The sequence below is a fragment of the Anser anser genome (assembly GCF_964211835.1).
Source record: "Anser anser genome assembly, chromosome: 33".
Classification (NCBI taxonomy): Eukaryota; Metazoa; Chordata; class Aves; order Anseriformes; family Anatidae; genus Anser; species Anser anser.
In genome coordinates this window covers 712,630-730,964 of record NC_139754.1, presented here as the reverse complement: position 1 = coordinate 730,964, position 18,335 = coordinate 712,630, and the positions used below count along the sequence as shown (strand labels likewise).

Sequence of the window (18,335 nt, the reverse complement as noted above, 5' to 3'; positions counted from 1 at the left end):
TCATTCCAGAGATGTGAAGTTGTCGCTGCAGAAGTCATGTTATCTGTGAAGATACAGAATTGTAAGGAGGACAGTAGAAGAGAAAAATCTGTTTTTCTGAATGATGATGGTATAGTTTATTTCTATCCATAGTGTGTCTGGTTAGAGAAAGTGCTGATCCAAATCTTTCTTTAAATTATTGCTAAGGAAAATTACAATATTGACGTTATTATAAAGCAATAGTTTCATTTGCTTTCGACAGGTACATTTCAAGCATATTGATTCTGTCTCTGACGCATAGTTTTAGGAAAGGGGTTGTGTCCAGGACGAACTGCAGTGTATTGTTATTTGTTACCTTAATAGTCCTCAGGGAGGCATCAGACTTTTGCAGATTCCACTAGGATTGTTCTGATTGGCATCAAGGTCAGTTTCAGCTTCCTAACACTCCAAAAGAGCTGAAAGTAACATGACAGCAATTTTTTACTTGAACATTTGTCTGGCATTAAATATTTTCGTGTTATTTAATGAAATTGCCTTGATTTACTTTGACAGTAATAAACGTTCCAAATTTTTGCTTTCTTCCAGACTGCTGATGAAGGTTCCACTATATCCTGTGTTGTGGAGCGTACAAGGGGAGCCCTAGACTATGTGTATATAAAGTACATTATCTCACAGGTTGATTCCACTGGCATTAATTACTCTGTTACCGATTTTTCTAATAGCAGTGGCACTATCACATTCGTTCCTTGGCAGAGATCAGAGGTAAACCCTACCTTCCTATTAACAATTCATCCTGTCCTTTACAAACCTCCTGGAAAATACCTTCTGAGGGTGCTTGGCTGGTTTGCATACTAGAGAGTGTTTACTTCACATGGCTTTTCTTATTATTATTTTTTATTTTGTTATTTTATGTTGTTATTTTTTTGTTATATATATATTTTCTTTCTTTCTTTTTTTCCATCCCTGACAACAAGAAAGTGTTATTTGTAGCTCTGTGTATATGTCAGTTCAAAAGTCACCATGTGTGCATGTACATATTAGATATATGTACATATACATAAAAAATATTAACTGTATTTATGTGTATGTGTACATATACTTTAAAAAGTGTAGATAGTCCATGTACTTTCGAAATTGGAAAATGATCAGGTTTGATCTGAGTGTTGTAACTCAAATTTATGTCCACAACAATTAAATAGGCAATAGTAAGATTCATTGCTGTTCTTGCACTCAAGGCTATCCAGGTTCTGTCTCCTTTTAAATTCAAAATCAGAAACAGGAGATTAAAGGTGTTCTTGTAACAATAGCTGTTTTTGAGTCTCCCTGAAATGATTACTGTCTGCTTTAATCTATTCCTCTGCATAAAGTGTGCGAGCAACTGGAACATAAGGAAATTATTCAATATTCTGGCCTTAGAGACACCTGAAATTGGTAATCAGAATTGCATCTCTGAGTTGGGGGAGAGAAAGAGAAATGATACATAAGGGAAGCTTTAGCTGCTTCTGAGAAAGCTTTCTAAAAGTCTTACGAAATTCCTTATCTGAATTAGTTTAAAAAAAAAAAGAAAAAGAAAAAAGAAATACCAGGATACCAGGATACACTGAAGAGTAGGAATTCAAAGCTACAGAGGCCCACAATTAAAAAATTATGTGGGCAGACTGGAGGTCCAAAAGAGGGCCAGAAAGATGATCAAAGAGCTGGAGAACCTGTCCTCTAAGGAAAGACTCAAGGGGTTAGATCTTTTCACCCTTTAGAAGGGGACTTTGATCCCATTATTACAGTACCTAAAGGGCAGCTCCAGAGTTGACAGAGGCTCTCTCTTCTCAAGAAACCACAGGAGAAGACAGAGGGCAAAGAGTACAAAGATAGAGTGGGAGAGGTTTTGTCTTGAAATTTTTTACAACTACTGGAACGACTTCCTTAGGGACAGGGTCGGGTTGTCCCGACCTCAGCATCTGGGCCAGGGCAATCCCAAGCACAAACACAGGCTGGGCAGAGAAAGCACTGAGAGCACCCCTTGGGGGGGGAAGGACCTGGGCGTGGTGGTTGATGAGAAGCTCGACATGAGCCGGCAATGTGTGCTTGCAGCCCAGAAAGCCACCCGTACCCTGGGCTGCACCAACAGCAGCGTGGGCAGCAGGGCGAGGGAGGGGGCGAAGGAGGAAATTCTTCCCTCAGAGGGCGGTGAGGCCCAGGCCCAGGCTGCCCAGAGGAGCTGCGGCTGCCCCATCCCTGGCAGAGCCCAAGGCCAGGCTGGATGGGGCTGAGGGCAGCCTGGGCTGGGGGGAGGTGTCCCTGCCCATGGCAGGGGGTGGCGCTGGGTGGGCTTTAAGGTCCCTTCCAGCCCAAACCAATGTATGGTTCTATGGTAGAATTCCCATCACCAGGGGTGCTTAAGATGCAGTTGAACATGGTGCTGGATTATTTCATCTATTTTTTTTTTTTCCATGAAACATTGAACTTCATCTTTTGATGTCCCATCCAACGTGGGCTGTCCTATGATTAAAATTCTGTGGTAATAAACAGCGTGTGCTAGAAATAGAAATAAAAATAATCTGTTTCAATGAATTCAATCCTGATGTACAGCACAGAATTGTTAAATTTATTTGAAGAAGTGGTGCGGGACCACAGTACTGTAGAAACAACATACACTTTCTATTATTGTTTGTATAATAAGGATGAATTGTGAGTAGAAAATACCATCCTCAGTTTCACTTATATCAGGCTGCAGAAGTCAATGTGGACTCAAATTCGCTGAAGTCATTTGCAGGGATCCCAGTGACTTCACTAGAACTGTGAATCTGGATAATGTAATGACTGGCAAAAGCGTGTGGTATCTGAAAATAGTTCATTCATGTTATAATAGTTTGTTCATTCAGCTTTATTTCTCTGTGAAATGATATTACTGCATTTCATACAATCATATATAGCAGAAATTTCCAAAGCTTTTCTAGCATGGCAACATAGACGAGGCCCACATTACTCTATCTAGTGGCAGAAAATGGCTGATGTAGGCTCTTGCTACACAGCTTACTGGTCCAATTTACTGCATACATACAGAGGAGCTAATGTGCATGGCTCTAAGAAACGGGCTGGTAGCAAGCTGCTCTTCAGGTGGGATATCCTAAGGGACTTTCAACTGACATTTGTAATCTACTCATTACCATGCCTCTAAATATGATCAGCTACTTAAATGTTTTCTATATGTTTGTCCGACCATATCGAAACATAAAGAAAGATGGAATTTTCTGAAGTGAATGTGTTAGCGTGTTTAGAGCAAGGTTATGTTAGTAAATCGTATGATCTGCAGGTCAAAGTGTCAGGTGGTATAATAAGCTCAATTTATTTGCTCTCTAAATTGGATTAATCACTGTAATGTCTCTTCATAAGCATAATTTCAAAAAGATTTTAAAATTTATCAGATATTTCATGTTCAGTACATGGAAATTAAACTCTGCTTTTGTGAAGATATACAAAACCAACCAAACAAGTATTTATTATCACTTATTTATGTAGTTTGAAACAATTCAGAAAATACGCCTTCCATTTCCAGTAGCTTGGAAGCATTGTTTTTGGAAAGCATATTCTAGACATAAAATGTTATCTTAGAAATTAGTTGAATTTATGTGGAGAGCAAAAATAGTGTCCTTTGCTTTCAGAACTATACAGCAGATACAGCTGACTGACTAATCAAAGAATGTTGCATGGTTTGATTTCTCCATGATTTGGTCCTTCTCTAGGTGTTAAATTTGCATGTTATTGATGATGACATTCCGGAGTTAAATGAATATTTCCGTGTGACATTAGTCTCTGCAGTGTCTGGAGATGGGAAACTAGGTTCAACTCCTACCAGTGGAGCAAGTATAGATCCAGAAAAGGAAACTACTGATATCAGCATCAAAGCCAGTGACCACCCATACGGTAACAATGATGGGAATTATACAGCTTTGTTTCAGATTATTGTGTAGTTCTTTCCAGTCAGATGAAAACTTTGCTTGGTTGTAATAGTTGAGGAAGCAATCTCATATATTCCACTTTATCTGACTTGAATTAATTCATTGTTTATATACATGAATGAATACTGAATTAGTTTTCTTTTATAATTTTACAAAAAGGCCTCAAATCTTCCCTGCCCAAACAAGCAATGATTCTCTTGTGAGGGCAAATAAAGGCTCTGCATGTAGTTGATCCTGTCCAGGTTTTTCATCAAATGAGAATTCCTGACAATGAGAGTCATTTCTCCATATGTCTTGTACCAGTAAATACGCAAAACCGTGGCCTGTGAGGCTCTTTTGGGAAGAGAAGGTTTTATTATTGTGCTGTGCCTTTTATCAAGACTGACAAGAATATCAGTGAGAGAGGGTAAGGCACACAGCACATCTCTGGAAATAGTGTGATTGAGGCTTAAGGGTATACTGGTATATGTGGTTTTTAATTTCAGAACCATCACAAGATATGTTATCAATCACTTTATTTAAATTGTTTATCATCTTTAAAATTTGTTATGAAAAGCCATGTAAGTAGTAATTCTTGTCTTCCAGGTCTGCTCCAGTTCTCTGTGGGGCCACCTCCTCAGCCAGGTGATAAAATGATTCTTCCAGCCTCTTCTGTGCCCCATATTACTATTAAAGAAGAAGCTGGACACGTCAGATTACTGGTAGTTCGTGCACAAGGCCTTCTTGGAACAGTTCTGGTGGAATACAGAACAGTGCCAGTCACAGCTTTCAGTCCCAAAGATTATCAGGTATGGCAACTGCCAAGGTGGTATAATTGTTTTGGAATTAATTAGAGTTATTTATCGTGGAGATAGCTTTCAGTTTGACTGCTCTAGCCCAGCTATGATTCTTTCACAGAAAGACTACTTTACAAGGTGATGTGGCAAATGGATATGTAATATTCACTTAAAAATATACATCATGTGACTTCTCCATTCTTTTCTCTGCAGTAAGTTGCATTGTCTAGGAAAAGCCTCTGGTTTTGAACTTTTTTTTTTTTTCTTAACAGAGTTTCCAGTGTAGCAATTTGTGAGTTTTGCTGTTGTTACAGACCATATTATTCAAGTGCATGTACAGGTTAACATTATGCTTGTACATACTGGGATTTGTATATGCCTAGCAAAATAACCTGCATGTATCTGCACTTGCTTGTCCAACTGATCATTTGTGCAGAAAAATAAGAAAAATGTACATGAATGCAGATGCTCACCAGTATGTCAACTTAGATGTCTTCTTCTTTTTTTTTTTCTTTTGTAAAACAGATTTTTCAGATTTTTTTTTAAAGCTTAAGTGAGGAAAAGTAGATGTTTTGAAAAAGACAAAATGAAGGTTCTGTTTCTTTTTTTTATATGGATGAAAACATTAGACTTGAACAAAAATATGAAGAGCTCTTATATTGCAGGCTGTTGTGGGTACACTGGAATTTCAGCCAGGAGAAAGATACAAGTACATTACTGTTAACATCACTGATAATACTATTCCTGAATTAGAAAAAACGTTTAAAGTGGAGCTGTTGAACCCAGAGGGAGGAGGTAAGGCACATATATCAGGCCCTTAGTTGTATTTTCATGACCTCTACTCGTTCATAAAAATCTTGTCTTTCTTGGCATTATTTTCTACGTTATTTCTGAAAACAAACAAAAAGCACCTCTACATCCCCACCCCCATACAGCTGTCTTTTTTCGTAGGGAAGAACTGTTCCTCAGTTCTTTTCTTAATCCTTGGTGGAAACAACCAGATCCCATAGCAAGTATATTATTACCATGTATTAGGGAAAGTGTATCACTGCCATCTGTTAGGTCATCTAAAGGCAATTGCTGCTTTTCACTTTGTATAACTTCATGGTTGGTAATGAGAACTAAAATAATGCAAAAATATATTAGCAATATGTTGCATTTCAAAAATATGGAATATTTATAAAATATTTAAGGCTAAACAGTCAAAGTGTTGTGTTTTTGTTTGTTTGTTTTGGGTTTTTTTTGTTTTGTTTTGTTTTTTCTTCCACATGAGTGAAATCAGAAGAACTGCAATACATAGGTCAAATGGATTATAGCAGTAATAGGCTGTGGATGTTGAGGGCCATAGGGAGTTTGCTGAGCTGTAGCTGCAGAGGTAGCTCGTAGATAACTGTCTGTAAGAACAAGACAAACACTTGAAAGAATTATTGGTTTGAAGGGCTAGTCTGAAGGGACGGCAAAGCATAGTGGTGCTGCCACATAAACCCCTGAATACCTTACAGATTTTTTTTTCCATTTGAGAAAAATTTTAACGGAGATTGTAAAGCTTGTTGGAGGGAAAAGTAATTAGAAACACTGACAGCCATAAATTGATTTTTTTTTTTTAAACTGATGTTATTTTTTTAAACAATTCGGAAATTGCAAGTGTGGTCCCTTCTGGGAGGATGTATCAGATTTCCTTGAATTAATCCAGCTCTCTGCTATGATTGTATGTGTCTATGGTGCAACATGGTCTCAGTGATTCTTTTGGTAAAGTCTTGAGACTTTTCACGTATTTTGTCTTTTTGGTTGAATAGTTGTTTTGTTAAAAGGAGTCAAACTTTTCTCTTTCAAATTGTTGTGACAGAAAATTTACAACTAACTTTAGTAATCCAGTAACTATATAGCCTTTTTAAAATGAGCCTTCTTTTTGGCCTTTCCAACACAAACACAAAGCTTATGAAGTCCCCATTAGTTAAGTTTTCTGCAGATTTTCCCAACATTTTCACTTTGTGAGAAAATATTAGAATAAGGAGCTTGAGGGACTTTATCGTCTCCCCTACCTTTTTTTTTTTTTTTTTTTCAATTTAGATTCCTCCATGACAAGCCTCAGTTAGGAGTGAGAAAGGGGAAATACAAAATGGGGACACAAAGAGGGAAAGAGAGGAAAGATAAACTATGTGTATGTGTTTTCTTTCATTCTGACTTCCCATTGCTATTTCCAATGTCATAAATTAAGTAAGAGGTGGCATATGTAAATATTTCAGTCTTTATTAGAACTCCTGTACACTTTCAGAAGCAAAGTTGATACCTTCCTAGAGTGCTTCCCTCTTTTTTTCCTGTTGTCCAGAATAGTTTAAATTTCTCTTTGCTTGCGCTCTGATTTATAAATGTATATATGTGTATATATCTGTATGTCTGTCATCTTAAAGTTGCTGAGCTCTTTAGAAATGATGGCAGTGGTAGTGGTGATGGGAACATGGATTTCTTCCTTCCAACTGTCCATCAGCATGGTAAGCATTTTGGATTAATCTTTATTTCTTTATGCTAACTGTAATATCCCTCATGAACTACACTACTGACACAGTTTATCATAGTGTTATTTTGCTTGTGGTTTGAGATATATCATAGAGTCCTGTCAAAACATTCTTTCCCATTTTAAAAAAGGCTTAATTTCAACAACAGTCAATACTAACCGTAATACAGAAAATAACAGCTTCTCTATCTTCAAAGCTGTATTTTTATAGAACACAATGTAGTTATTCCAGAAGTAGTTAGAAAAATTAGCTTTGTTTGTAAATTTTGTAAAATTTTCTGGAGAGCAAAGAGGAGAGAAACTTTTTAAATTTAAGGTAATTTAAAAATTACCTGACTGTGTGTTTTGATACTTTCTTTTGCCACTTGCTTTATGCTTTGATCTCTGCATCTCAAAAATACTCTTAATAAAAAGTGGTGTTAGCTCTTTTTTTTCTAAAAGAATGCTTTGATTATTTTTCATTTTTGAAGTCTATTTTTGTCACAACATACAGAAAACAAAGATAATTTAATCTTGAGAAAATTAAAAACATACAATATGCAGAAATAAGATGAAAACAAAAGCACCTACTATGAGGGAAACGCTAATGATGGCGGATTTTGAATTAAACCCTAGAGACCTGAAAATATTGTGTTAGCACCCATTATCGAAATCAAATAATTTATTCCACAGTGACAGCCTGATTTTCTGTTTTATTTGAAAATACAAAGGAGTTCAGTTTGAACCTGAGAGTAAGTCTGTGGTTTAACCACTTTTTGGAACTTCCTGGGAAGTGTTGTTTCCTCTTCTGTGTTTCCAGATTTTTTTTAAAATGCCAGGCTCTTTCTCTTTCTAAGCAGCAAGTTATCTCACACAAGATGATCATTACAGTAGTAGAATTTCCTGGACTAGCTTTTTCTTTGTTCCAGCTTCAGTTAAAATAGTACCTGCTTTTGTCCTGTCTGCACTGCTTACACTGTGTTTTACCACGTAACTCTCCCCTACCCTAAATTCTAGTTCATTTTCCTTAATTAGACAAGTAATTTTATTTTTGATCCTCTCTTAAAATATTTGCATTTTATATGTTGCTTTGGAGTGTTGTTCCATAGAAGGGCTGCCAGGACTGCATTATTGAAAGTGAGTTCCTTATCCATGTGGATAATTATTCCACATTTAAAACAAAAAAAAAACACACCACAAAATGCAAAACAGCAGAAATATTCCAGTTATGCTTTTCTGTGTGCTTTTTGTAACAAACTTCCTTAGCTTTTAAGAAAAGATGGTATAAAAAAATAACTCATTTTGGCACTTGCACTTACAGCCAGCTTGGGAATTGCATCCCACATCGTTGTGACTATTGAGGCTTCTGATGATGCTCATGGCGTCTTTGAGTTCAGTACTGAGTCACTCTCGGTAAATGGAACTGAGCCTGAAGATGGAGATAGCAATATTATGTTGCAGGTTAGAAAGTTTTGGGTCTCATATTGCTATGCAATCCTCTTTTATGTCTATTTTACAGAGCATTCTGCAATATTTTTATAATAGGTCTACAGCATTTTAACTTAACTTTATCATGTACATTTGTCTTGACATTTTATACTTCACTTTCTAAAGTGTATCTTTCAGCTTAAAACTAAAATGTTTTATATAAGTTTAAATTTACTTCTACTTGTTTACATTTGAGGTATGAATATTTTAAAGTAAGTGCTGATGACACAACAAATACAGCAAAGCTAAGATGATAAAGATTACACTGTTTTTAAAATTAGTTTATTTTTAACTCATCATGTCAATGACTTTGCACTGTATATAATGGAGGGGCTGGATTGTGTGCAGCTTGCAGTTGGCAATGACATGCTTAAGATCCTCCGGGTAAGGATTAAGGGACATGGAAATAAGTTATAACAATAAGATGAAGTTGTTGTGGGAGTCTGCTATAGACCACCCAGCCAGGAGGACAACATTGCCAAATTATTCTATAATGAACTAAGGGATATCTCTAGGTCATCTGCCCTTGTCCCTGTGGGTGACTTCAACTTCCCAGATGTTAGCTGGGAATACCATACAGCCAATACAAACAGGTACTGGAAATTCCTGAGGCACGTTAACAATAACTTGTTGGTACAGTTACTCTGGAAGCTGACTAAGAAAGGTGCCCTCCAGATTTGTTGCTTGTAAACAGTGAGGGTCTTGTGGGTGAAGTGGTGATTGGAGGCTGTCCTGGCCATAGTGACCATGAGATGGCTGAGTTTAAAATCTTTGGTAATAGGAGGAAAACTGCCAGCAAAAGTTCAGCCCTAGCTATGGAGACAGCAGACTTCAGACTACTCAGTGAACTAGTTTGTGAGGTCCCCTTGGAACCTGCTTTTGAAGGTATTGGAGTCCATCAGTGCTGGTTAGTTAAGTAACACCTCTTAAGAGCACAGGAACAGGCAATTCCAAAGAGTCAGAAGTTGAGCAAGCTGGGCAGAAGGCCAGCTTGGCTGAGCAGGGATCTTATTCTAGAATTTAGGCGAAAAAGGAAAATCTGTGGGCATTGGAAGCAAGGTCAGTTGAACAAGGACTACAGAGGTGATGTTCACTCAGAGTTGAAGCTGGCCAGTACTGTGGGGACAACAAAAAGTGCTTTTTTTAAAGGATGCTAACAGCAAAAGGAGGAGCAGAGAAAACATTGATCCATTACTTGTTGAGGTTGGTAACCTCACAAATAAGTACGCCAATAAAGCAGAGGTTAACGCCTTCTTTGCCTCTGTCTTTAACACCAATGATGGGCTCGGGGACACCCAAAGCTCTGAATTTCAGGACTGTGATGATGATAAACTCCCAGCCAACTTTGAACTTGTGCAGGATTTGCTGCTCCAGCTGGATGCATATAAGTCTATGGGGTCCAGTGGGATTAATCCCAAAGTACAGAAAGAGCTGGCTGATGTCATTGCAAGACCTCTCTCAATAATTTTTCAATAGTCTTGGAGTCTGGAGAGGTCACAGTTGACTGGAATTAAGTTAAACGAGGAAGTGCTGGATTCTGCACCTGGCAAGGGGCAATGCTGGCTGTACGGACAGGCCTGGGGACAAGAGGCTGAAGAGCAGCCCCATGGAAAGGGATCTGGGGGTTTTGCTTGACAGCAAGAGAAATATGAACCAGCAGTGTGCCTTAGCAGCCAAAATGGTCAACTGTGTTCTGGAGCATAAGGCACAGCAATGCTGGATGGTCAAGGGAAGGGATTGTCCTGCTCTGCTCTGTGCTGGTGAAGCCTCACCTCTAGCACTGTGTGTGCTACAATATATGAAGGACATAAACTATTAGAGAGCATCCAAAGGAGGGCTACTATGGTGGTGAAGGGTCTAGAGGGCAAGAAGTATGAGGAGCGGCTGAGGTCCCTGGGTTTGTTCAGCCCAGAGCAGAGCAGGCCGAGGGGAGGTCTCATGGCGGCCTGCAGCTCCCTCACGAGGGGAGCGGAGGGGCAGGCGCTGAGCTCTGCTCTCTGGGGACAGCGACAGGACCCGAGGGAACGGCATGGGGCTGGGACAGGGGAGGGTCAGGCTGGGGGTTAGGGAAAGGTTCTGCACCCAGAGGTGGTCGGGCACTGGGACAGGCTCCCCAGGGACATGGTCACAGCACTGAGCTGCCAGAGTTCAAGAAGCATTTGGACTACTCTGTCAGACATGCGATTTGATTTTGGGTGGTCCTGTGTGGAGTCAGGTGTTGGACCTGATAATCCCTGTGGATCTTTTGTAACTCAGGATATTCTGTGATTCTGTGACTTTGCTGTATGCCATTTTACACTTTTATGTTCTTCTTTCTTATAGTACAAAGAAATACATAAATCTTTGTGTTTTCCACTTAGGTTGTGAGAACTCATGGGGCCCTGTCTGAGGTGACTCTGTATTGGGTCATAGTCTGTGATCTTACAGAAGACCTGGTCTCTGCATATGGGAATGTAACATTTGATGTTGGCCAAGTGAGAGCAAATATTACCATACAAGTTTCTCCTGACAACGTGCCTGAACTGGATCAGGTGTTTTCAGTTTTGATCATCAATGTGTCCAGTGGTCGTCTTGGAAATCACACTAATGCAACATTAACAGTTTTAGCTAATGATGATCCATATGGACTGTTCATCTTTTCTGAGAGAAACAGACCAATAAAAGTTGAGGAAGAAACAAAAAATATCTCCCTGACAATAGTAAGGCTTGGTGGTCTTCTTGGTACAGTAGTGGTTACATACAGAACTTTAGGTGATGATGAAAAGTCACCCTTTCTTCCACCTGATGTTGTTAGAGCAATACAAGGAGAAGATTATATACCCATTACTGGTTATGTGATCTTCGCAGCCAATGAAAGCGAAGCCACAATATCTTTGCCTATTTTGGATGATTATGATCCTGAGAGGTCAGAATCTGTTTTTGTGGAGCTAAACAATACTGTTTTGATCGACAAAGTACAGGATCGGCCAAGTAAGTGTCTTTCATATGTAAACCAAAAGCTTAAATATGTAGGCTAATATTTATATTTAATAGGATAAAATGCAGCAATTGAAATTACAGTAAAATTTTACCTCTGCCTAACTCTGTATAGTTAAGAATCCTGTAAGTTATATGTCAGAGTATCTCACATTAAGTATGAAGATTCTGTGTGTCAGCATATATTTCCTTTACCACAAAATTTTGTCAGGGGTGGACATTTCTTTCTCCCTTCTGCATCTGCTTTATCCCAGGTGTTTTAGGCCAACTGTATTACTGTATTGGTTTTGTGTGCTAATACCTGCTCACCTGTTGTTTCTGTAAAGCACAATGATAGGAAATAAGCTAGTTGCACTTACTGAAAGCGAAAAAAGCCTTTTAAACATTAAGTGGTGTAGAATTGCAGCTTCATGCTGGCTTTTTAGCGTAGAGGATGTTTGCCCGATCAGATAAATTCAGGTCATTACAGCCTTATTTATGCTTAAGAGCTTCTTGGCATGCCTAATTTCCCTTCCCTCTCCCCCATGACTCTCCCACATTAATCTTGATTTTTAAGGGAAACACTACAAAAAATTCTACTGGGAAACTGAAAGGTTACTTATAGTTCATCATTGCTAGTGTAAAATTCTATTGTCCTATGGACAAATAAATAAGTAATTTTGCTAGTACCTCACCTCTTCAAAGAACTGGTGTTTTGTATGCTCCACAGCAGGGTAGAATAATAAGTTAGTAAGAATGTGGATTTTCTGACATAATATAATTCAAACATCAAAAATATGCTTGTGCAGTTTGTAGTTATATTTTGTCCAAATCTAAAATGAAAATTTTATTGAAAGCTAGTAGTGGCCATCCACTAAACTCAGGTGTATGTATATGAACAGTATAGCCATATATAGGAGGCATTTCAGGCTTGCTCTAAGAGGTTTTTTTTATATTTCAGTTGTAAATTCTCCTCGTCTTGGATCAGTGGGTGAGACTATAGCTCATGTAATTATCAATGCCAATGATGATGCTTTTGGAACACTTCAGCTTTCAGCTTCAGCTGTGCGAGTTGCTGAAAATTATGTTGGACCAATCATTAACGTGACCAGAACTGGGGGAATTTTTGCAGATGTTTCTGTGAAATTCAAAGCTATGCCAATAACTGCAACAGCTGGTAAGAAATCAAAATAGCAGAAATACACATTCTGTGTTAAACCAGAAAGAGCATACTGTATGCTTCGAGTAACCAAAGCAAGCAAGTGTGTATTGAATGCAGTCTAGTAAAACAAGTAGAAAAAATACCAAAGTGTGAGATACTTACTGAGTGTACTTAGGAGACAGGAATTCAGGTCCTATAGAAGAGACCTTACATCAAATTTAAAAAAACTCAGAGATATCATCACTGAAGAATCTAGCAAGAAAACTAAGGAAAGGAATTGGCTGTTTGTTTCCCTGGTGGCCACTCACTTTCTCAAAAAAATAAAATAAAATAAAAAATCCTGTAGTAGTATATATAGCTAGTACTTAGTCCTTTGTACATATTTCAACCTACCATACATGGCTTATTTGAGTTTCTTGGAGGGAAATTGAGAGCTGGTGACTCCTCTGTGAAACAGACAAATGTTAAGCACAATTCAAGAAGACTTTTACTTTGCAAATGAAAGGTAAAGCTCTCAGGTGATCCCTGAAAAGCTCCACGAGGGAAGGAGTGACCTTATGTCCTTTAGTAAAATCTCCTTTGAAAAAGGTACTTCTGTTTCATTTTATCTCTTGGAAAGCCAGACAACTATCAGAAATCAAATATAGAAATGTCACAGTTGTGTGATCTTCTCAATGGAAGATAATAATGGACCTTTTGTAATTGCTTCTTGGACTGACAGTGTAAACTCTGTTTTGGCCAAGATGAGATTTATTTTCATCCATCCAGATATCTAAAAGGCACTAGGAAATAAACAATTGTATTTTCTGGGTATGAAGATAAAGAAAAAAAAAACACAAAAAAACACACCAACATATGAACACAAGGGAATGCAAAAAGAACAGATAAATATTAGTGCTGATAAACATTAGTGATGTTTCATAATGAACCAGAATGCCTTAATATTCTTCTGTGTTTTGATTGTTTTGTTATTTTTTCATGTACAAATCTAGGTGAGGACTACAGTGTAGCCTCATCAGATGTTGTCTTACTAGAAGGAGAAACAAGTAAAGCTGTGCCAATTTATATAATTAATGATATCAATCCTGAAGTTGAGGAGTCCTTTTATGTTCAGCTGCTGAATCAAACGACAGGAGGAGCCTTGCTTGGATCTTTGACGAGGGCAGTCATAACCATTGAGGCTTCTGATGACCCGTTTGGATCCTTTGGTAAATGAGTCTTATTTGCATATTTTCTCTTGTCCAGTAGCAATCTGCTGATTTGTGGGTGAGTTATTACTGGGCAATGGAATAAAAATTTTCAGAATACAAAAAGGGAAGTCTGGATGAACACAGTAAAGGACAAAATAAGATAAACTAAATTAAAACGTGTAAGTAAGGGCAAATGGTGCCCTTATATAGCGAAATTGAAGCATTCAGTCAACTTATATATCAAGATTTTGTGAGACGAAGGTGGATTTTGGAGTCTCCTAATGGGGATGGATTTTAATTTAATTTGTATTTTTTTATCTATTCTAAATGTTGCATTTCTGCAATAGCTTGAAGCTTAAGTTTACATGCCAAAACCTGTTTAGATAGTGCAGTGTCATTGTTTTACAAAATAATCAGGCAAAGCAGGTTTAAATATCTGGGGAAATTGGAAAGTACAAATATGACTTAAATTGCGTTCTTGTATGTTCTGGTTGTTAGTTATTGTAGTTTTTCTTCTTTCTATCATTATCAGTAAAATGGATTGTGGACACTTTCCAAAAATAGTTTCATTACACAGGTTTTGAGAAAAAAATGGTAATTTCAAAAATTTAATGACATTTTAGAAATTTATCTTTTCTATTTATTTTTTCTATTTCAGTATTTCTGGTGTATGTTTTCCAGCCATTTTATTTGACTTACTCTTTCTCCCTTTAGTACCCTACTTTATTTCAGTTATTCCATTTTATCAGCAAAATGTAAAGGAAATTGACAAAAGTAAATAATTCCACATGGATAATTCATTAACTTCATTCTTAACAACTAAAGATTTTATACAAGAAAGACTTACATTTGAAACAATTTAGATGGAATATGTTGACACATTTTTTCCATACGTGACATAAAAAATGATAAAAAATTTCCTCACTGGGAAAAATTACCTTCTGACCGTCTTCTAAAAACTTAGATCATGGCTAGCCTTGAACAATGGATACGTTGGAATAAACTCTTGGGTGGGGGCTGAATTTTCATGCCAATTTTATTTGCAGATAAAATGATACTGAAAGTTCAATTTGAAGTTTAAACCTGATTAACATTTTTTTAATTGTGCAAATGAATGCAATCAAGTGAAATAAAATATATAATTCAGTAACTAGGATGGTGTTTTTATTTTAAATATTACTGTTAATGAAATACACCTCTTTGTGCTGCACTTCAGTGTTCCAGATGACCGAATTTACTGTGGAGGAGCCTGAATCTGGATCAGTACCCATAAATCTGCCAGTAATCCGCAATGCTGGGACACTTGGTAACGTTACTGTTGAGTGGGTTGCTACCATTGGTGGACACCCTGCTGATGAGGACTTGCAGGTTGCCTCAGGCAATATTACTTTTGCCCCTGGGGAAGCCTTTCAGATGCTACTATTGGAAATCCTGGCTGATGATGTTCCAGAAATAGAAGAAGTAAGTCAAGCACTTACATCTTCCTTGAAGATGGTATTAATTTTGACTTGTTCTAGAAATATGTATGATGGAAAACAAGAAATGTTCCGGCAGGAAGGTGCTATAATTTCATGTTATACTTTGCTTGTAATTATTGTTAGAAAAACCACAAATTGTCTAGCTGCATTACTTCTTTTTCTTTTCTTCTCTTTGAGATTGTCCGTGTAGAATTAACTCAGGCCTCCAATGGTGGTGCTATTGGGTTAGATGGCGTGGCAAGTATTATAATACCTGCCAATGATAATCCTTATGGCACAGTTTTCTTTCATCAATCCTTATATCGAGTTCAGGAGCCACTAGAAAGAAATTTGCTGGCAAACATAACAGTCAGGCGAAGGTTTGTATAATGTTTGCTTTATTTGTAATTACTATTTATTCTTCACTTTTGTTTTCACTATAATGTCAAATTTCATGCTCCTCTCATAAAAATATGTGCATCAATTCTTTGATCTGCCATCTCAATGTATTTTCATTTCAAACACATTGTTTTTGAAGTAGATGTCTGTGTATTACATAAATTACTTAAACGTAGTATACATTGAAATGCACAATGTAAACTCAGCGTACACAGTGTACTATTCATTTTGTCCGTTTAATCATCAAATCATTTAAACCTGCATGGTAGCCTGTTCCTGTGATTTGAACAGGAGGACAAAATGGCCAGCCCTTACAGGATGAAAATAAGAGAAGGAAAACAGGTTTTATGCATGTGATCCTAGAGGAAGGATGATAAGTCTGGGTGTCACCGGCTTTTTCTTCCTTGCAAGTAAGGAGAGCTGCCAAGTCCTGAAGAAGACTAAGTTAACTCCTAGAACCAAATGTTTACAAATATGCATTCTTAACAGACTACTACCTAAGCTATAAATAATCAAACTTGCTATCCACAAAAAAATAAGATAACTCAGTTATTCTGGTACTAGTTTCAAAGGGAATGCATTTTGATGTGTTATTTGGAATTTTTCAGCAATTCAGAAAGGGTCAGTTGATTTTGTTCACTTCTATTATTAACCCAGAAACATGTAGAATATTAGACATCCTTTGTCAACTAACAGAACTTTATTTTATTATAATGTCTTTTAGGGAGGGAAGATTTGGTCAGCTGCAGATTTTCTACAGCACTTCTGAGACTGACGTTGTAGCTCTTGCTGTGGAGCAAGGTCAGGATATCCTGGCCTACTACGAGCCTCCTGTACAAGGAATTCCTGACAAACCATCCAAGACCAGAGTGAATGTGTCAGCAGCAAGTGACCCTGTGTATTCCTGTGCAGCTCAGTGCCTAAAAGAACAAGCATGTTCAGCCTTTACATTTTCCAGTGCCTCAGGGATTCCTCTCTGCCTTTGGCTGACGTCAGATATCAGCCCATTAACTAACAACACTTCAGGGTTCCGGACCTACAAGAAAAACGTTACCAGTGCATTCGCCCTCTTCAGCACACAAGCCATCGCTGGCAGTGATTATGAACCTGTTACAAGACAGTGGGCCATAATGCAGGAAGGGGAAGAGTTTGCAAATCTAACAGTTACCATACTGCCTGACAGCCTGCCAGAACTGGATGAGAGATTCACTATAACCCTTTTGAAAGCAGAACTGATGAACGTCTCAGCCAGCTCAAAAAACCAACCAACCATAGGACAGCCAAATACCTCCACAGTTATCATAATGATGAATGGAGACGCATTTGGAGTGTTTAAGATCTACAGTGTAAGTCCCAATGCAACAGAGAAAGGTCTGTATGTTGAAGTAGAGGAACGTCCTCAGACCAACGTGCAGCTAATGATACACAGAACAGAAGGCAGCCTGGGACAAGTGACAGTGGAATGGCGTGTCATTGGTGGGACTGCTACTCCAAACTTGGATTTTATAGGTGTCGGTGAGACTCTGGTGTTTGCTGAAGGTGAGACAAGCTCTCGTTTTGGCTTCTGTTTTGTAAAACTAAGAAAAAGAAAAAAGAACGTGACAAGTACACGATACTGTGGATGTTTTGACAACTGATATCTTCTTCTTAGGCTAAATTTTCCTGAATGCTAAGGATACACGTGCAAAAGAGTATGGTTGTTCATTAGCATGTAGCATTATCTTGCAGAACACACACAGTGGTAGCAAAGCACAATGAAATATCTAAGCACAATAAATACCTAAGGGTTTTTATTAAAGAAATATTGCAGTATAAATATTGCACTATAAAGATTTCCTTTACCACATAAGTAAGGATTAATAAAGTCGAAGATAGTTGTTACAGCAAAGATAATGGAAATGAGAATCAGGCCTAAGTGGTCTTTTGTTAGCCCTCGGTCACTACAGTACTAATTTTTCATGACATCTCTTTAAATTCTGAGATCATATTGTAACATAACAAAACATATTTAAACGTAACATAACAGAACATATTTAAAAGAATTGCAAACAGGACAAACAAGTCCCTCTCAGACATTACTTAAGTACCATGCAGCATGCTGTATTTTATGCTGTATTTTATTTTTTCAAAGTCTGAGTTAATCGAACTGATATTTTGAAAGCAATTTCCAGGTGCGTAGTAAAGATTCTAGTGTGCTAGCTTGATAAATCATCTGAATAGTAAGGCATGGCTGCTGGCAATGATTGTGAGGCTGGCATGTAATTACATTACCAGTTATAAGTTTAGTAAAAACTGATTTTGAAGTATTTTGAAAGACAATCTAGCAGGAAATACATATGTATTCTGTAAATTGATATTCTAATGATCATAAAACACAGCTGGGTTATGCACACGCACTGAACAACAGGATTGTGTTGTAAATTTTAATGGATATATAGCGACTAGAGATTAACGGTGTTTGCTGCTTACATTATTATTC

General features: G+C 37.6%; 1 pseudogene across 1 annotated transcript in view; it reads left to right on the top strand.

The window, feature by feature from the left end:
* The window catches only part of LOC310888290 (adhesion G-protein coupled receptor V1-like), an 80,238-nt pseudogene that overhangs the window by 43,486 nt on the left and 18,417 nt on the right, over positions 1–18,335 (top strand). The window contains exons 23-34 of the transcript in view: positions 565–741; positions 3,720–3,900; positions 4,521–4,723; positions 5,377–5,506; positions 7,123–7,203; positions 8,527–8,666; positions 11,054–11,663; positions 12,610–12,825; positions 13,803–14,018; positions 15,217–15,461; positions 15,656–15,837; positions 16,581–17,395. The product of the transcript in view is annotated as an adhesion G-protein coupled receptor V1-like (transcript). The remainder of the gene's footprint in view (positions 1–564; positions 742–3,719; positions 3,901–4,520; positions 4,724–5,376; positions 5,507–7,122; positions 7,204–8,526; positions 8,667–11,053; positions 11,664–12,609; positions 12,826–13,802; positions 14,019–15,216; positions 15,462–15,655; positions 15,838–16,580; positions 17,396–18,335) is intronic.